The 21,402-nt window shown below is 40.0% G+C and overlaps 1 long non-coding RNA gene and 1 pseudogene across 1 annotated transcript in view; one reads left to right on the forward strand and one right to left on the reverse strand.

The window, feature by feature from the left end:
• The window catches only part of LOC134485951 (uncharacterized), a 165,360-nt gene that overhangs the window by 13,532 nt on the left and 130,426 nt on the right, over window positions 1-21,402 (forward strand). The window lies entirely within an intron of this gene.
• Window positions 391-1,079, reverse strand: Rpl5-ps7 (ribosomal protein L5, pseudogene 7; annotated as a pseudogene).

The raw sequence follows: 21,402 nt of genomic DNA on the forward strand, positions 1-21,402 counted from the left end.
CATTTGAAAACCTCACTTTGATTTCACTATAAGAAATAAAGCAGAAGCTGGGCATGGTGGCACATACCTTTCATCTCAGCTCTCAAGATGCAAAGACAGATAAATCTCAGTAGCTTTGAGGCCAGCATGGTCTAAACTGAGTTCCAGAACAACCAGAGTTATATAAAGAAACAAAGGAAAGGAAGAAAGAAAAAGTGGGGAGTCCGCAGAGGAAATCTAGTTCCATTTCACAAATTTTTAGTTCCCAAGTGTCAGACAATAAACATTTAATATGCTCTCACCAGTATAATATTATTTTATGGGAGCAAATATCAAATATAAACTCTTAAGAAAGTACATCAACTGTTTATGTCTTGGTCAATAAGTTTATTGTCTTTATTTTTAAAAAGCTTAATAGAAAATTGCTTTAGATCTCAGCAGCTCATTTCTGAGCTCTGAGGAAATGTGGCCTTCTTTTAAGCAACCCAATATTTCTTCTGCCACATTTTTACCCATGATGTGCTTCTTGTGTACTTCAGCGTTGAACTCTTTTCTTTCAAAATCAAACCCAGGGAATTCTTTGGTACTATGAGGGGATAAACAAGCCTCCGTTCACAGCTCCCTTCAGGGCACCAAAAACCTTATTGGCAGTTGTAGTTTGGGCAAGACCTGCATCCAAACAGCAAGTGCTGGCACCAGACATTGATAGTCATGTCAATGTTTTCCACATTGTATTCATCTCTAGTCACCTCCACCTGGCCTTCACAGAGCTTGCCCATTCCAAACCTATTGAAAAGCATGTGGGCTAGCAGCAGGCCAGTATAATAGGCTACAGCATAATTTGTCAGGCCAACTTTCACCTGTATTTTGACAGTTCGCATAGATACACTGTACAGCCTATCCTATGCCCTCTTTGCAGGTATACACAATCAAGCAGTTACATGAACTGTCTTACATTTGGGCATCTTGTGCTTATTTTTGTTGTTGATCCTCAATCATTTCTGAGGATAGTAGTTATTTTTACATTCTTGTAGCTTTCTAAATCTTACTTGGTATCTCTAAAAATAAGCTTTATTCTTGACAACTTTCCCAAATCCCATTCTGTGGAACAGAAATCCAAAACCTCAGATCTGCAGACTTGGAAGCACTGGCCGGAGGGCAGGGCAAGTCTTGTATGCCCATCTTAATTTTTACCTAACTAATATATTCATGTACTTTTTGATCTAGAAGTTCTTTTCAACTAACAGAAAAAAAAAATGGGTTCTGTGTTTTAGTAGCTGAGGTATTGAGTATTGGTTGGGCCTAATGAAACTACCTCAAAAAGTACCCCTGAAAAAGTACTCAGTTTTCTAATGATCTAATTTAGTTCCCTTTCTTGCCCTTTCCCTTAGGTTACATACTCATTTTGATTTCTGCTTTGATTAAGCAATCTTCTAAGGCTAGCTCAGTCCTTAAGATACTTATCTTGAAACCAGGTAGACCTGAGTTTGAACACAGAATCCACATTGTAAAAGCTGAGGATTGTTGTAACTATACTATAATTTTAAAACAGAAGGCTAAGTGTCATGATCTGCTCTTGTAATCTCAGTGCTGTAGAGATAAAGACCAAAAGACCTATGGTGTTTGTTGGTGACTATACTAGTCAGGGTTCTCTATAGTAACTTAACTTCTAGAAGGAGAGAGAGAGGGCAGTGAGGGGGGAGCAGGAGGAAAGAAGATTTATAAGAATGACTTAGAGGCTGTGGTCCAGCTAATCCAACAGTCTCTGACTATGAATAAAAGTCTAAGAATCCAGGACTTGCTCACCCACAAGTCCGTTGTCTTGTTTAGTCTTTAGTATTCACTGGAATCCCAAAGATGTAGGCTCTAATGGCAGTGAAGGAATGGACTTGGTAGACATTTGAGAACAGGCAGGCACAGTGCAAAAGCTTCCTTCTTCCATGTGTTTATATAGGATTCCAGAAGAAGGTGTGGTTGGTTGGCCCTGATTAGATCTGGATTAAAGGTGTGTCTCTCTGCCTCAAAGATCCAGATTACAAGTAGATCCTCCCATTTCAAAATAATAAAAAAATCCCTCACCAATGTGCCATTCACTTTCAGTTTTTAGGTAATTCCAGATATAGCCAAATTGACAATCAAGAATAACCACTACAAGTCTACCCCTTATCAGCTTGGCATACAGTCATCTCATTTCATAACTAATTTCCAAATTAAAACAATAACCAGGTCATAATAATGCCTAAACATGATATAACTATCCCATATTCAATCTCAAATTCATTATATATATAAAACGAATCAAACATTTTAAATTGCAAATAGATGGCAATTGAGGGATATTCTTTTAGTATCTCAAACTTAAATGTGATAACCATTGATACTCTTTTAATTCATGCTATGTGATAAAGAAATTGAAGAAAGAAAATAAATATCTGTATAAACACATTCTTAACAAAATGCAAGCACTCATGCCAATTAGAATCCTTGTGTCCCTGTTTCTATTTATAACTACCTTCCTTTGCTACCCATTCTGTATTCCCTCTACCCTTAGCAAATACTTCAGCAGATCTTGGCACGTTTCGTGGAGTGTCTTAGTTAGAGTCTTACTGCTGTGAACAGACACCGTGACCAATTCAAATCTTATAAAGGACGACATTTAATTGGGGCTGACTTACAGGTTCAGAGGTTTAGTCCATTATCATCAGGATGGGAGCATGGCAATGTGTAGGCAGACATGGTGCAGGCAGAGATGAGAGTTCTAAATTTGCATCTAAAGGCTGCTAGCAGAATACTGACTTCCAGGCAGCAAGGATGAGGGTCTTAAAGCCTACACCCACAGTTACACACCTACTCCAACAGGCCCACACCTTCTAATGGTGCCACTTACTAGGCCAAGCATATGCAAACTATCACATGAAGTGACCCACACCTTCATTCCTAAAGGGTCTATGCCCTTTGTCAGCCTGTCTGGATTAGGCAGTTATAGTTTCCAATAGACATGTATCACAGGACATGGTGGCACCAGGAGACACCCTAAAGGATCTCCAGCACTCTGGACATAAGCTTCCTTACCTCTTTTGTGAAGAAGCAATCCAATTTCACCATGGTACTCTGTATCAACAACCCCTCCTTACACTGTTATTCTTTTCTTAGCCTATTGGTTTAAGGGCATCAGAAACTCAAAGTGTCCAGGGGGAAGTCTAAGCTTTCAGTTCAATGGAATGTTTGTTGTGACTTCTGTCAGGAGTGCTTCCCTCTCTGGAACCAAAGGTTCTAGCACAGCAGAATAAAATTCTGGAAACAGGAAGAAAAATTCTTATTGAGTCACTAGGGGTGATAGACAGTAGAACTATTCCTTTTCTGCCCTTTTGTATTTGGAACTTTGGATCCTGGCTGTGGAGAAACCATACAATATATTGGAGGCTGATTACGTGTGTGTGTGTGTGTGTGTGTGTGTGTGTGTGTGTGTTTTGTGTGTATGTGTGTTCTGTGTGTGTGCACACGTGTGCCTATGTGCATGTACACACTTCCTCAGAATTAAAACATCCCGGCCTAGAGTAAGTTATGTTATGATTCAGAAAGTAAACAACACTTAGAAATTTCAGCAAGCTCTTGAATTTACAAGATCCCTTTGGACCTTGCCAAGGTTATATATACAGTAACAACTGCTGGTTAGACGAGAATATTGACCAGTAATGCTGTGTGAATGTCACAAATATTATATATATAGAGATATATATATATATGAATGAATGAATTGCAGCTTATAGTCCTAATCCAACAGTGTTTTCCTATGAACAGAAGGTCCAGTATCAAGTAGTTGTTCTGTCTACAAGCCTGGATGACTGCCCTAGTCTTCAAAATACGCCATATACACTGAAAAACAAGCTTTAATGGCAGTGAAGGGATGGATGTGCTAGTAGGACAGGAGCAGGCAGTCAAAGGGAAAAGTCTTCTTCCATGCCCTTGTATAATGTTTACGTAGAAAGTGTAGCCACAGTAGAGTTTGGTTTCCTGTCTCAAAAGATCTTGTTGGACATCAATGGGAAGAGAGTCCCTTGGTCCTGTGAAGGCTCAGTGCCCCAGTGTACGGGAATGCCAGGGCAGGGAGTTGGGAGGGAGTGGGCGGGTGGGTGAGTGGATGGAGGAACAACACCCTCATAGAAGAAGGGGAGGGAGAGGGGATAGGGATTTCTGGAGGGGAAACTGGGAAGGGCCATAATAGTTGAAATGTAGATAAAGAAAATAACCAAAAATAAAAAAATCTGGCTACATGGTAATTATGTCTAAATAGCTCTGGTTTCTATTTCCATACAGCAGACTGCCAAGCATATATCTATAGCCTCACCGACTGTGTCTTATGATTAGTTGATCAAGGAAGAGAAAACTAGTTCATAGTTTACTGATGGCTCAGCACATTATGCAGACACCACTCACATGTGGACAGAGGCAGTATTACAAACCCTTTCTGGCCCAAACCCAAAAGATGTTGTCAAAGTTAAATCTTCAGTGGAATGTCTAACTTTGTACTTGATGACAAATTTTCCTATTATCCCTTTGTGTTTTTTTTTAAATATGTTGACAAATACATGCCATTGGAGAGAATATTCTGTTTGTGAAGGCAAGTGTTAATTATCAACTTGACAAGATATGGACAAGCTAGGAGACAAGTCTCAGAGTATACTTGTGAGATCTGGGTATGAGTAGATTAATCGACTTGGGAAACCCCACCCACTGTGGAGGGCACTATTCCCTAGTAAGGAATGCAGGACTGCTTAAAAAGGAAATGCTGTGCTGAGCATAAATATTCCTTGCAGTCTGCTTCTTGGTAATGGATGCATTGTGAACAGCTCCCTTAAGATCTTGCTCTTTTGACTTCCCCACCATCATGTGGTGTATCTTTAAACTGAGCGAACACAAAGTCTTTACTGTGTCTCACTTTTATTTGTTTATAAGTTCTTATTTGTGTCCATATATGTGTGTTTGCTTATTTGTTTTTGTTTCATATGAATGTAGACACTTTTAGAGGACTGAAGATGAAGTTTGAAAACATGGAACTGGAGTTCCAGTCAGGTGTGAGACCCCAATGTGGAAGCTGTAAACTGAACGAGTTAACTAGAACAATCCTGCATAATAAAAGAACTTCCGGAGGTAGATTTCAAGCTGTAGTATAGATCGATGGTAATTAAAACCGCACGTTATTGGTATAGAAATAGACACATTGACCAATGAAATCAAATTGAAGACCCAGAAATAACTCCTTACAATTATGGACAATTGATTTTTGACCAAGAAGTTAAACTATACAATGAAAAAGGGAGATCATCTTTAACAAATGATGCTTGTATAGCTAGATGTCTGCATGTAAAAGAATAGAAATAGATTAATATTTATCATCTTGCTCAAAACTCAAGTCCAAGTTGATCAGAGAACTCAAAATAAAACCAGATACAATAAATCTAACAGAAGAAATAGTAGGGAATAACCTTGAACTCATTGGTACAGGAAACAGCTTCCCTAACAGAACATCTATAGCTCAGTCAATAAGATCCACGATTAATAAATTGGACCTAGTGAAACTTAAAAGCTTATGTCCTTTAAAATTGTAGTATGAGAATGCTCTAATTTCTTCATTGAGGCACATAGTACTGTAACCTTTACTCAGCATTGTGTCCCAAAAGTTTGGGTATGTTGTGCTGTCATTTTCATTGAATTCTAGAAAGTCTTTAATTTCTTTCTTTCTTCTTTGACTCAGTGGTCACTGCATAGAGAGTTGCTCAGTTTCCATGCTAGGCTCCTGTCTGTAAGTACATCATAGCATCAGTAATAGTGTCAGGCCTGGGAAGCTCCCCTTGATATGGATCCCAAGTTGAGCCTGTCATTGGACCTCCTTTCCCTCAGTCTATTCTCCATTTATGTCCCCAAAGTTCTTCCAGACAGGCACAATTCTGGGTCAGAGTTTTTCACTGTGGTATTGCAACCCAATACTTCCACTTGATGCCCTGTCTTTCTACTGGAGATGGATTCTCCAAGTTCCCTCTCCCCACTTTTGGGCATCTCATATAAGGTTTCTCCCTTTGAGGCTTGAGATTCTTCCTACACCCAGATCTCTGCTACATTCTAGAGGTGCCCCCTCACCTCCCACCTCCCAAGGTGTCTTTAGCATCTCTCAATATCAACGGACTCAGTTAGCCAATAAAGAGACATAAGCTAACAGACTGGATATGCTGCATAAAGGAACACACCTCAATAACAAAGACACTGCCTCGGAGTTAAAGGCTGGATAAAAGTCTTCCAAGCAAATGGTCCCAAGAAGCAAGTGGGAGGTGACATTTAATGTCCAACAAAATAGACTTGCAACCAAATACAGTCAAGTGAGATGGGCAAAGACACCTCATATTCATCAAAGGAAAAATCCAACAAGAGAAAGTCTCAATTCTGAACATCTGTGCCCCAAATGCAAGGCACCTACAGTCATAAAATAAACTTTACTAAAGCTCAAAACACACATTGATCCCCACACAATAATAGTGGGAGATTTCAACAACCCATTCTCACTAATGGACAGGTCATTGAAACAAAAACTAAACAAAGACACTAAACTGATAGAGGTTATGAACCAAATGGATTTAACAGATATATACAGAACATTTCACCCTGAAAAAAGAATATACCTTCTGAGCACCTCATGGTACCTTCTCCAAAATTGACCATATAGTCTGTCACAAAACAAGCCTCAACAGATATAAGAAGATTGAAATAATCCTATGCTTCCTATTAGATCACCATAGACTAAGGCTAGACTTCAGTAACTACAAAGACAACATGGAAACTGAACAACTCTACTCAATGATAACTTGGTCAGGGAAGAAAGAAAGAAATTAAAGGCTTTTTAGAATTTAATGAAAATGAAAGCAGAATATACACAAACATATGGAACACAATGAAACCCATGCTAAGAGGAAAATTCAGAGCATTTAGTGCCCACTTAAAGAAACTGGAGATAGCATACACTAGCAGCTTGACAGTACACCTGAAAGCACTAGAATAAAAAGAAGCAAACACACCCAAGAGGAGTAGAAGGCAGGAAAGAGTCAAAGTCAGGGATGAAATCAACCAAATAGAAACAAAGAGAGTCAATAAAACCAAAAGCTGGTTCTTTGAGAACATCAACACCGTAGGTAAACCCCTAGCTAAGCTACTAAAGAGCACAGAGACAGTATCCAAATTGACAAAATCAGAAATAAAAAAGGAGACATAACAGCAGAAACTAAGGATATTCCAAATCATCAGATCCTACTACAAAAGCCTATGTGCAACAAAACTGGAAAATCTAGATAAAAAGGATGATTTTCTAGACAGATACCATGTACCAAAGTTAAATCAAGAGCAGACCCATTTCAATAGGCCCATATACCCTAAGGAAATAGAAGAAATCATTTTAAAAAAAAAGCCCAGGGCCAGATTGCTTTAGTGTAGAATTCTACCAGATCGTCAAAGAAGAGCTAATACCAGCACTCTTCAAACTGTTTCATAAAATAGAAACAGAGGGAACACTACCTAATTCATTCCATGGTGTCACAATTACTCTGATATCTAAACCACACCAAGTCCCAACAAAGAAACAGAGCTTCAGACTTATTTCACTTATGAATATCAATGCAAAAATACTCAATAAAATTCTCGCAAACAGAAACCAAGAACACAACAAAACAATCATTCAACATGATCAAGTAGGCTTCATTCTAGGGATGCCAACATGGTTCAATGTGTGAAACTTCATTAACGTAATACACAACATAAACAAACTCAAAGAAAAAATGATGTGATCATTTCATTAGATGCTGAAAAAGGATTTGACGAAATGTTAAAAGTATTGGAGAGACCAAGAATTCAAGGCCCTTTCCTAAGCATAAAAAAAGCAATAAACAACAAAACAACAGCCAATATCAAATTAAATGGAGAGAAACTTGAAGCAATCCCACTAAAATCAGGGAAAAGACAAGCATGCCCACTCTGCCCCTGTCTATCCAATATAGTACTCAAAGTTCTAGCCAGAGCAATCAGACAAGAAAAGGAGATCAAGGGGATACAAGCTGGCAAAGGAGAAATAAAGGATGATCGTGCTCTTCAGTGGCCTTTACTCATCTGTTTGTCTCTACTGTTGGCAAGCCTGGTAGTCGGTGAGGGGAACAGGCCGCCAGGGCTTCAGGTAGCATTTGTAGTCCCTGAGGCCATTAGGCCTTTGGGATTTCAGGTAGAGCTTGTTGTCCTAGTGGCAGCAGGATTCCAGGGACGCGGGCAGAGCTGCTAGACATTGATGGCTTTAGGCAGCTGCTTGTCCTGGGTGGCGGGGGAAGGCTCCTGGGCTGTGGGTAAGATTGGTGGTCCCTCATGACTGCAGGCCTCCGGTTCTTCTGGGCAGCCGCAGGCCTCCAGAGATGCAGGTGGACTTGTGGGATGCGGCATGGAGCACAGAGAGGGCAGGCTGGAGCTGGAGATGGGCAGGACACAGGGGAACCTGGTCAGTAAGGCTCTCAGTTGGTGGTCTCTGATGGCTCTGATTCTGGGTGTTTACAATGGCGGTAGGTGTCTGGGTGTTTGGCTCTGATTCTGGGTGTTTACAATGGCGGTAGGTGTCTGGGTGTTTAGAGGTGTGGACGGAAGGATGGAGCACAGCGGCGGTGGACACTTCAGTTTTCTTCCATTTTCCAGACTTTTCTTCCATGTTAATACTCTCCTCCACTTTGTTGATTTTTTTAATGTATGTGGATGACTTTCCTCTTCAGGTCCCAGTTTGAATTCTGCTTGGTTTGCATTCTTTTAATCATTAATCGTTTTACTATCATTTTACGAGTGTTTTTTTTTTTTCTTTTTAAATTTACAGTCTGTGTTTGCATGTCTTTAGCACTAGATGGCAATCTTGTCTAGGCAACACAAATGCCTGCTTTACGCCTTCATAAATTAGGCATGACTTCCATTAGGGATAAATGTTGAATATGTGGTTTTTGACTGTTAAAATCACAGAAAGGGGACAGTTCAATCGTGCAACAGCAAGTCCTTATGACTCATTCCTTTTCATTCCACCTCGTCTTGTATCTTCTAGACAAGCTCATCTTTTGCATATTTTTTTTTTATTAACTTGAGTATTTCTTATATACATTTCAAGTGTTATTCCCTTTCCCCGTTTCCGGGCAAACATCCCCCTCCCCCCTCCCCTTACTTATGGGTGTTCCCCTCCCAACCCTCTCACCATTGCCGCCCTCCCCCCATAGTCTAGTTCACTGGGGGTTCAGTCTTAGCAGGACCCAGGGCTTCCCCTTCCACTGGTGCTCTTACTAGGATATTCATTCCTACCTATGGGGTCAGAGTCCAGGGTCAGTCCATGTATAGTCTTTAGGTAGTGGCTTAGTCCCTGGAAGCTCTGGTTGCTTGACATTGTTGTACTTTTGGGGTCTCGAGCCCCTTCAAGCTCTTCCAGTTCTTTCTCTGATTCCTTCAACGGGGGACCTATTCTCAGTTCAGTGGTTTGCTGCTGGCATTCGCCTCTGTATTTGCTGTATTCTGGCTGTGTCTCTCAGGAGCGATCTACATCCGGCTCCTGTCGGTCTGCACTTCTTTGCTTCATCCATCTTGTCTAATTGGGTGGCTGTATATGTATGGGCCACATGTGGGGCAGGCTCTGAATGGGTGTTCCTTCAGTCTCTGTTTTAATCTTTGCCTCTCTCTTCCCTGCCAAGGGTATTCTTTTTCCTCATTTAAAGAAGGAGTGAAGCATTCACATTTTGATCATCCGTCTTGAGTTTCGTTTGTTCTAGGGATCTAGGGTAATTCAAGCATTTGGGCTAATAGCCACTTATCAATGAGTGCATACCATGTATGTCTTTCTGTGATTGGGTTAGCTCACTCAGGATGATATTTTCCAGTTCCAACCATTTGCCTACGAATTTCATAAACTCGTTGTTTTTGATAGCTGAGTAATATTCCATTGTGTAGATGTACCACATTTTCTGTATCCATTCCTCTGTTGAAGGGCATCTGGGTTCTTTCCAGTTTCTGGCTATTATAAATAAGGCTGCGATGAACATAGTGGAGCACGTGTCTCTTTTATATGTTGAGGCATCTTTTGGGTATATGCCCAAGAGAGGTATAGCTGGATCCTCAGGCAATTCAATGTCCAATTTTCTGAGGAACCTCCAGACTGATTTCCAGAATGGTTTTACCAGTCTGCAATCCCACCAACAATGCAGAAGTGTTCCTCTTTCTCCACATCCTCGCCAGCATCTGCTGTCACCTGAGTTTTTGATCTTAGCCATTCTCACTGGTGTGAGGTGAAATCTCAGGGTTGTTTAGATTTGCATTTCCCTTATGACTAAAGATGTTGAACATTTCTTTAGGTGTATCTCAGCCATTCGGCATTCCTCAGCTGTGAATTCTTTGTTTAGCTCTGAACCCCATTTTTAAATAGGGTTATTTGTTTCCCTGCGGTCTAACTTCTTGAGTTCTTTGTATATTTTGGATATAAGGCCTCTATCTGTTGTAGGATTGGTAAAGATCTTTTCCCAATCTGTTGGTTGCCGTTTTGTCCTAACCACAGTGTCCTTTGCCTTACAGAAGCTTTGCAGTTTTATGAGATCCCATTTGTCGGTTCTTGATCTTAGAGCATAAGCCATTGGTGTTTTGTTCAGGAAATTTTTTCCAGTGCCCATGTGTTCCAGATGCTTCCCTAGTTTTTCTTCTATTAGTTTGAGTGTGTCTGTTTTGATGTGGAGGTCCTTGATCCACTTGGACTTAAACTTTGTACAGGGTGATAAGGATGGATCGATCTGCATTCTTCTACATGTTGCCCTCCAGTTGAACCAGCACCATTTGCTGAAAATGCTATCTTTTTTCCATTGGATGGTTTTGGCTCCTTTGTCAAAAATCAAGTGACCATAGGTGTGTGGGTTCATTTCTGGGTCTTCAATTCTATTCCATTGGTCTATCTGTCTGTCTCTGTACCAATACCATGCAGTTTTTATCACTATTGCTCTGTAATACTGCTTGAGTTCAGGGATAGTGATTCCCCCTGAAGTCCTTTTATTGTTGAGGATAGCTTTAGCTATCCTGGGTTTTTTGTTATTCCAGATGAATTTGCAATTTGTTCTGTCTAACTCTTTGAAGAATTGGATTGGTATTTTGATGGGGATTGCATTGAATCTATAGATTGCTTTTGGTAAAATGGCCATTTTTACTATATTAATCCTGCCAATCCCTGAGCATGGGAGATCTTTCCATCTTCTGAGGTCTTCTTCAATTTCCTTCTTCAGTGTCTTGAAGTTCTTATTGTACAGATCTTTTACTTGCTTGGTTAAAGTCACACCGAGGTACTTTATATTATTTGGGTCTTTTATGAAGGGTGTCATTTCCCTAATTTCTTTCTCGGCTTGTTTCTCTTTTGTGTAGAGGAAGGCAACTGATTTATTTGAGTTAATTTTATACCCAGTCACTTTGCTGAAGTTGTTTATCAGCTTTAGTAGTTCTCTGGTGGAACTTTTGGGATCACTTAAATATACTATCATATCATCTGCAAACAGTGATATTTTGACTTCTTCTTTTCCGATCTGTATCCCCTTGACCTCCTTTTGTTGTCTGATTGCTCTGGCTAGAACTTCAAGAACTATATTGAATAAGTAGGGAGAGAGTGGGCAGCCTTGTCTAGTCCCTGATTTTAGTGGGATTGCTTCGAGTTTCTCTCCATTTAGTTCAATGTTAGCAACTGGTTTGCTGTATATGGCTTTTACTATGTTCAGGTATGGGCCTTGAATTCCTATTCTCTCCAGGACTTTTATCATGAAGGGGTGTTGAATTTTGTCAAATGCTTTCTCAGCATCTAATGAAATGATCATGTGGTTTTGTTCTTTCAGTTTGTTTATATAATGGATCACGTTGATGGTTTTCCGTATATTAAACCATCCCTGCATGCCTGGGATGAAGCCTACTTGGTCATGGTGGATGATTGTTTTGATGTGCTCTTGGATTCGGTTTGCCAGAATTTTGTTGAGTATTTTTGCATCGATATTCATAAGGGAAATTGGTCTGAAGTTCTCTTTCTTTGTTGTGTCTTTGTGTGGTTTAGGTATAAGAGTAATTGTGGCTTCGTAGAAGGTATTCAGTAGTGATCCATCTGTTTCAATTTTGTGGAATAGTTTGGATAATATTGGTATGAGGTCTTCTATGAAGGTTTGGTAGAATTCTGCACTAAACCCGTCTGGACCTGGGCTCTTTTTGGTTGGGAGACCTTTAATGACTGCTTCTATTTCCTTAGGAGTTATGGGGTTGTTTAACTGGTTTATCTGTTCCTGATTTAACTTCGGTACCTGGTATCTGTCTAGGAAATTATCCATTTCCTGAAGATTTTCAAGTTTTGTTGAATATAGGTTTTTATAGTAAGATCTGATGATTTTTTGAATTTCCTCTGAATCTGTTGTTATGTCTCCCTTTTCATTTCTGATTTTGTTAATTTGGACGCACTCTCTGTGTCCTCTCGTTAGTCTGGCTAAGGGTTTATCTATCTTGTTGATTTTCTCAAAGAACCAACTTTTGGTTCTGTTGATTCTTTCTATGGTCCTTTTTGTTTCTACTTGGTTGATTTCCGCTCTGAGTTTGATTATTTCCTGCCTTCTACTCCTCCTGGGTGTATGTGCTTCTTTTTGTTCTAGAGCTTTTAGGTGTGCTGTCAAGCTGCTGACATGTGCTCTTTCCTGTTTCTTTCTGCAGGCACTCAGCGCTATGAGTTTTCCTCTTAGCACAGCTTTCATTGTGTCCCATAAGTTTGGGTATGTTGTGCCTTCATTTTCATTAAATTCTAAAAAGTTTTTAATTTCTTTCTTTATTTCTTCTTTGACCAGGTTATCATTGAGTAGAGCATTGTTCAATTTCCAAGTATATGTGGGCATTCTTCCTTGATTGTTATTGAAGACCAGTTTTAGGCCGTGGTGGTCCGATAGCATGCATGGGATTATTTCTATCTTTCTGTACCTGTTGAGGCCCGTTTTTTGACCAATTATATGGTCAATTTTGGAGAAAGTACCATGAGGAGCTGAGAAGAAGGTATATCCTTTTGCTTTAGGATAGAATGTTCTATAAATATCCGTTAAGTCCATTTGGCTCATGACTTCTCTTAGTCTGTCTACATCTCTGTTCAATTTCTGTTTCCATGATCTGTCCATTGATGAGAGTGGGGTGTTGAAATCTCCCACTATTATTGTGTGAGGTGCAATGTGTGTTTTGAGCTTTAGTAAGGTTTCTTTTACATATGTAGGTGCCCTTGTATTTGGGGCATAGATATTTAAAATTGAGAGTTCATCTTGGTGGATTTTTCCTTTGATAAATATGAAGTGTCCTTCCTTATCTTTTTTGATGACTTTTAATTGAAAATTGATTTTATTTGATATTAGAATGGCTACTCCAGCTTGCTTCTTTTGACCCTTTGCTTGGAAAATTGTTTTCCAGCCTTTCACTCTGAGGTAATGTCTGTCTTTGTCTCTGAGGTGTGTTTCCTGTAGGCAGCAGAATGCAGGGTCCTCGTTGCGTATCCAGTTTGTTAATCTATGTCTTTTTATTGGGGAGTTGAGGCCATTGATGTTGAGAGATATTAAGGAATAGTGATTATTGTTATGAATATGTTATATTCATATTTGGATGTGAGGTTATGTTTGTGTGCTTTCATTCTCTTTGTTTTGTTGCCAAGATGATTAGTTTCTTGCTTCTTCTAGGGTATAGCTTGCCTCCTTATGTTGGGCTTTACCATTTATTATCCTTTGTAGTGCTGGATTTGTAGAAAGATATTGTGTAAATTTGGTTTTATCATGGAATATCTTGGTTTCTCCATCTATGTTAATTGAGAGTTTTGCAGGATACAGTAACCTGGGCTGGCATTTGTGTTCTCTTAGGGTCTGTATGACATCAGTCCAGAATCTTCTGGCCTTCATAGTTTCTGGCGAGAAGTCTGGTGTGATTCTGATAGGTCTGCCTTTATATGTTACTTGACCTTTTTCCCTTACTGCTTTTAATATTCTTTCTTTATTTTGTGCGTTTGGTGTTTTGACAATTATGTGACGGGAGGTGTTTCTTTTCTGGTCCAATCTATTTGGAGTTCTGTAGGCTTCTTGTATGCCTATGGGTATCTCTTTTTTTAGATTAGGGAAGTTTTCTTCTATGATTTTGTTGAAGATATTTACTGGTCCTTTGAGCTGGGAGTCTTCACTTTCTTCTATACCTATTATCCTTAGGTTTGATCTTCTCATTGAGTCCTGGATTTCCTGTATGTTTTGGACCAGTAGCTTTTTCCGCTTTACATTATCTTTGACAGTTGAGTCAATAATTTCTATGGAATCTTCTGCTCCTGAGATTCTCTCTTCCATCTCTTGTATTCTGTTGGTGAAACTTGTATCTACAGCTCCTTGTCTCTTCTTTTGGTTTTCTATATCCAGGGTTGTTTCCATGTGTTCTTTCTTGATTGCTTCTATTTCCATTTTTAATTCCTTCAACTGTTTGATTGTGTTTTCCTGGAATTCTTTCAGGGATTTTTGCGATTCCTCTCTGTAGGCTTCTTCTTGTTTATTAATGTTTTCCTGTGTTTCCCTAAGGGAGTTCTTCACGTCTTTCTTGAAGTCCTCCAGCATCATGATCAAATATGATTTTGAAACTAGATCTTGCTTTTCTGGTGTGTTTGGATATTCCATGTTTGTTTTGGTGGGAGAATTGGGCTCCGATGATGCCAAGTAGTCTTGGTTTCTGTTGCTTGGGTTCCTGCGCTTGCCTCTCGCCATCATATTATCTCTAGTGTTACTTTGTTCTGCTATTTCTGACAGTGGCTAGACTGTCCTATAAGCCTGTGTGTCAGGAGTGCTGTAGACCTGTTTTCCTCTCTTTCAGGCAGTTATGGGGAAAGAGTGTTCTGCTTTCGGGCGTGTAGTTTTTCCTCTCTACAGGTCTTTAGCTGTTCCTGTGGGCCTGTGTCGTGAGTTCACCAGGCAGCTTCTTGCAGCAGAAAATTTGGTCTTACCTGTGGTCCCGAGGCTCAGGTTCGCTCGTGGGGTGCTGCCCACGGGCTCTCTGCGGCGGCAGCAACCAGGAAGACCTGTGCCGCCCCTTCCGGGAGCTTCAGTGCACCAGGGTTCCAGGTGGTCTTTGGCTTTTTCCTCTGGTGTCCGAGATGTGTGTGCAGAGAGCAGTCTCTTCTGGTTTCCCAAGCTTGTCTGCCTCTCTGAAGGTTTAGCTCTCCCTCCCACGGGATTTGGGTGCAGAGAACTGTTTATAGGGTCTGTTTCCTTCAGGTTCTGGCGCTGTCTCAGGCAGGGGTCCTGCCGCTCCTGGGCCCTCCCCCCGGGAGCTCAGAGGCCTTATACAGTTTCCTCTCGGGCCAGGGATGTGGGCAGGGGTGAGCAGTGTTGGTGGTCTCTTCCGCTCTGCAGCCTCAGGAGTGCCCACCTGACCAGGCGGTTGGGTCTCTCTCTCACAGGGTCTGCCTTTTGCATATTTTTATCATCTTCTTTAACCTCTTCTTGCATCTATAATGTACCTATTATAAAACAAAAATATTTTGAAAGAACATTTAAAATTTCTGGATCTTGTTAAACTAAGAATCTTTATTAGTTGTCCAAAAGTACATTTTGTTTTGACTGGCACATAAAATACATTACGTTATGGTTCGTGTCTAATCTCATATGTATAATTAAAATCAATTTATATATTAATTACAGAGAATTGGATATAGTTTGCCAAATTAAATTATCAATTGCATTATAATTGTGGACATATAAAATAGACAATAATACTGTAAAACAGAGGTAATAGCTTTAATCACAGTAATATTTAGAATTATTATATTCACATTTATCTTTTGAATTATCTTTTGAATCATATGGACTTACAAAACTAACTTTACACATACTTTTTATGACTAGATATGGCATATTATGAGCTATAAATTGTTTCCTTCTGTCTTAGTCAATTCTTGATTTTGTAGAAAAATATCATGTGCTAAGTATCTTATAAACAAGAGGCATTTAATTTTCCCAGTCCTTGAGTTTGACAAAAGACATCATATCAAGGCACTAGTCATCCCGAGTGCTGTGTAAAGCACTTTCTACTGTTGTATACATGGTGTTTTCTCACTATGGGGCAGAAATCAGAGAAGGTTTGTGGGACCTGGGCATTAGTAAACTTTTGTTTCAGTTACTACTGCACAGGCTTTTTAATGACATCACCTTGTGACTTAAAGTTGCATCATCTTAATTAGTGGGTAGGAGAAACATTGAAATTACAATGTCTCTCCTTAGACAAAAGTATAGTTATTGCTTGATTCTATATATAATTTTGAAATTCAGGGATGTAAAATTTTCATTATTTCTATTGATAATTTTTCTTCAAGTTTTCCTAGAAATAGCTAGAATGTTGACATTACCAATGTTGATGAAGAATTCAAGCATAGGGACAAACTTTCTCAAGTTGAAAGAATAGATCAGAAGAAAACTCTCATTGGCAAGGACTTCTTGGGAAAGCTTAGAGTATGAATTTGAAATGTTCCATTCACGTCTACTTCCTCTCTATTACTGTGTCACATCTGATTTTTATGTTGCCTTTCATATTGCCTGGAATCACAAAGTTGTCTTATATCCAATTTGAGGCTTTGTGAGATGAGCTATAATAGTGAGAAGAAATCATCCAAATACATTTTCCAGCTTCAGTTCTATCCTGCAAATATCCGATACTAAGTCATCCAAAAACTTAAGGTTTAAAAATAATTACTGTTTGAAAATATTCTTTATTATTCTCCTGAAGGCAATTGATACCCATTGTTGAAGCTATATTTCCCAACAAATTGAAAGAAATAAATATAAAACTTTATTAATACTGACAGTAATCAATATCAATGTAGTATAATCCCTTCTTCCCTGTTACCTATATTGTTTAGATATATTTGTAAAACTTGAATATTAACATTCATATTGTTTTTGAACTTTAAGCAATATTTATTGAACATCCTCCATGAGCATGTATAGACAATTAACAGTTGCTGGGAGAAAGAGTCATTTCTTCTTAAATGGCATAGCCACTGAAGTTGTCCATCCTCCTATAAGTAACATTAATTCAATTCACTGGTTCACCAAGACTTAAGTGGAATTCTTTCTTTCTTCCTTCCTTCCTTCCTTCCTTCCTTCCTTCCTTCCTTTCTTTCTTCCTTCCTTTCTTTTCTTCTTCCTTTTTGTTTTTCCCTTTCCTTTCCTTATCTTTCTTTGCCATTTATTTATTTATTTATTTATTTATTTATTTATTTATTTATGTATTTATTTATTCACTTTATATGCCAGTGGCAGCACCCTGGTCCTCCTCTCTTCCTAGTCCCACCCTCACAAATCCTTCCCCCCACTATTCCCTTCCCTTCTTGGAGAAGGAAAGCCTTTCGTAGGTACCACAATGCTCTGGTACATCGAGTTGCAGCAGTATTAAGCACATCCTCACCCACCAGGGAGTCCAGCGAGGGAAAGGAGATTCAATGGCAAAAAGCAGTCAGAGACAGCCTCCTCTCCATTTGTTACATGACAATGTGAAAACTAAGTTGCATGTCTGCTGCAAATATGTATGGGGCCTAGGTCCAGTCCTTGCATGGCTCTGGTTGGTGGTTCAGTCTAAGTGAGCCCCATCGGCCCAGGTCATTTGCCTCTGTAGGTCTTCTTGTAGTGTACTTGATCCCTCCAGCTAGCTCAGCCCTATCCTCAAGTCTTCCACAAGACTCTGGAGCCCTGCCTGATTAGCTTTCGGTCTGTGTATGCTTCCATCAGCTACTGGGAGACAGTTTTGCTAAGCTCCTGTCTGCAATCATAGTAGACTGCCATTAGTAGTCTCCTCTCAGGGATTGGCTTTCTCCAGTAGGATCTTTCGTGTGTGTGTGTGTGTGTGTGTGTGTGTGTGTGTGTGTGTGTTGGGGTGGGTGTTTGAGATAGGTTTTCTCTGTATAACTCTGGCTGTCCTGGAACTTGCTCTGTAGACCAGGCTGGACTCAAACTCAGATTTCTGCCTCTTGAATGCTGGGATTTAAGATGTGCATCATGGGGTTGGGGATTTAGCTCAGTGGTAGAGCACTTGCCTAGCAAGCGCAAGGCCCTGGGTTCGGTCCCCAGCTCCGGAAAAAAAAAAGGAAAAAAAAAAAAAAGGGAAAAAAAAGTAAAAAAAAAAAAAAAAAAAAGTAAGATGTGCATCATACAGCCTGGCTATTTTTTTTAAATCATTTAGTGGTTTTCTCTTTGGAGATAAAGACCTTGTAAGATAGTGGTATCAATTCAGGACCCCCCAAGAACAAATTCTCTGCACAAAGAGGATTTATTTTCCCCAGAGGGACAGAGAGCAGAGAATAAGAGATAAAGACAGGAGATAAGGGAGAAGTAGGGGATGAACAAGAGATAGGGGGCAGGAGTATTTGTTCTGGAGGGACAAAACTGCTTTTGTGTATGTATAGAGGAACAGATATGGCACATAGGAAAATGACAGTTTATAAAGTTAAAAAAGGGAAACACCATGTTAGGATGGCATGTTTGTTTTTAATTTAGGCATGTTAATTACATGAGCCAAAGGCAGTTTTTAATTCAGTACTTTGGTAGCTGGACCTTGCTACTCAGCCTTAGGATGAGGAAGAGGTCAAATAAGGAGATGCACCTTGTTCTTAATAGCTGAGTAACATTCCATTTTTTGGTATTCATTTTTCTATTGTGGGACATCTGGGTTGTTTTTAGCTTCTGGCTATCACAAATAAGACTGCTATGAACAGAGTGGAACACATGCCTGTAGGACGATGTCATTATGCAGGTGAAGGCAGGTACAAGATAGAACAAGACCTGTCATTGGATGAGAAGGAAGGATGGGCAGGAGAAAAGTTTTAGAGAGGGGAGGAGACTGGTGGAGCAGCCGAGAAATCATGGAGGCAGATGTTAAGATTCCTCTCCGCACATTTATAATTTGTTACGAATATTCTTAAGGGATGGGTGTGTACAGGGCTTTGTATGTCTAGATAAGCAAACTATATCTTGCTTAAGTGGGCAATTATATTTTATCAATTGGATCAGAGGTTATTGTGTTGTGTGTTCTTTCATGTGGCTATTTAATTGAATTCAAGAGAGTGTATGGTGGCTGGAGACACTGGGCTGCCACAGAATTGGGATGTGTATGTCTGGCATGGTGACAACCTGCCTTGAAAACTAGATGAGTAGAAAGATTGTTGCCAGGCTCAGTGATTATCCATCAGCAGTGTGAATGGGATGGAGAAAAGAAGGTGAGACACTTTGCTGACTGAGATGAAAATATCTTACAGATGTGACACTATGGTGCTGGATCAAGTGTGAGATAAAAGAAATCATATTTTAATTTTACCACAACACGTCCTCCCATGGCATAGTGGGCCATCTTTGGGGTATATACCCAAGAGTAGTATAGCTGGATCTTCAGGTAGATCATTTTCCAATTTTCTGAGGAACCTCCAGATTGATTTCCAGAGTGATTTTACCAGTTTGCAATTCCACCTGAAGTGGAAGAGTGTTTGTTCCTCTTTCTCCACATCCTTTCCAGCATGTGCTGTCATCTGAGGTTTTGATCTTAGCCATTTTGATTGGTGGAAGGTGAAATCTCAGGCTCATTTTGATTTGCATTTCCCTGATCACTAAAGACTTTGAACATTTGTTTGATTGCTTCTCAGCCATTCAAGATTCCTCTATTGTGAATTCTCTGCTTACTTCTATACCCCATTTTTTGATTGGGTTGTTTAGTTTCTTGGTCGTTAGCTTCTTGAGCTCTTTATATATTTTGGATGTTAGATCTCTATCAGATGTGGGGTTGAAGGACCCTAGTTCTTACTGAAGCATAATAGCTATTAAGAGGCTTGGCCTGGTAGAAAGTAGGTAAGTTATGGAGTTCCTGTAAAGGACCCTAAAGGCTTTTACCAGCTTTACACCCACTGCTGCAGGTCAAGATTAGGCCAAGTACCTGCCTGCCTTGGGTCAAGGCTAGGCCAAGTTCCATTCTCCACCCACAGTTCTCAGGAGGAGCAGGGACATTCTTGAAAACCCACAGAATGTACTGACTGATAGTCACCTGACCCTCTGGTCCCAGATAGAGTTGGAATGAATGCTTGCTAGCTAATAGATTCAAAGGTCAATATGCTTAAACAATAAGTTTGAACTGTAACCTTGCTGATGTAACCTGTACCCCTAAAAAGTATAAAAACTTCGTGTTATAGCCATTTGGAGTCACCTTGTAGTCACTCACCAAGAGGTACTGAAAGGAAAATTATACAGATTTAAGGTTTAAAAATATGAAGTTAAAAGAGTAAGTTTCAAAATTCACAGACTCAGGCCTAAACATTGTGAAAAGCAAGTCCAGGCAGCCCCACCCTGCCGCTAGGACTAACAGACCATAAAGATAAAGAAAAGGAATGCAGGAACCAGCCCGAATTATCAGCACTGACCCAAACCATCTGGCAGAAAAGCACCTCCCCCAGCTTATCAGAGTCACATCTTAACCAGATGTCCTTCAAACCCTGATACGCCCCTAGCACCTAAGATCCTGTATGCTCCAGTCAATACGTACTCTCCTGCTGTGCTGTAATCTCACTGCCATGTTTAAATGAGCCAATCACTTATAGCCGCACCAGAAATTAGCCAATTGTGTGTAACCGCGCCAAACCCCCTAGCCTTCCCTATATAAACCCCTGACTTTTGAGCTTCGGGGTCGACACCTCTGTCTCCTGCGCAGGATACGTGTCGACCCGGAGATCCCCGTAATAGATCTCCGTAATAAACCTCGCCTTTGCTTATTACATCCAAAATGGTCTCTCTGTGTCTGGGGTCCGCGATTTCCCGCAACTTTAGAAAGGGTCTTTCTTTGGGGATCTTTCATTTCTGATTGAAAGTTGAACCCAACACACTGGAAAATAAACCTCTTGCATTTGCATTAAATTCCGTTCTCGAGTCTTACTTGAGGGGTCTCCTGGTAGTTAAGACTCACTTCCGGCCTTACAGGTTTAGTGGAGATATTTTTTCCAATCTGAAAGTTGTCAATTTGTCTTATTGGCTATGTTCTCTGCCTTACAGAACCTTTCCAGTTTCATGAGGTCCTGAGGACATCATGAGTTTTCCAGGCAGATGGATAGAATACAAAATATCATCCTGAGTGAAGTAACTCAGACCCCCAAAGGACATGCATGCTATGTACTCACTAATAAGTGGATATAAGCCAAACAAAGTACAGAATACCCAGTATACAATCCAGAGAATTCAAAGTTAACAAGTCAAAGGGCCCAAATACCACTTGGGAGGGAAAAGAAAGCAATCACAGGAGGGAGGGACCTGGATGGAAAAGGGGACAGGAAGGGGAAGAGGGGAAAATGAT

Source organism: Rattus norvegicus, chromosome 2, assembly GCF_021556685.1.
Source record: "Rattus norvegicus strain SHRSP/BbbUtx chromosome 2, alternate assembly SHRSP_T2T, whole genome shotgun sequence".
Classification (NCBI taxonomy): domain Eukaryota; kingdom Metazoa; phylum Chordata; class Mammalia; order Rodentia; family Muridae; genus Rattus; species Rattus norvegicus.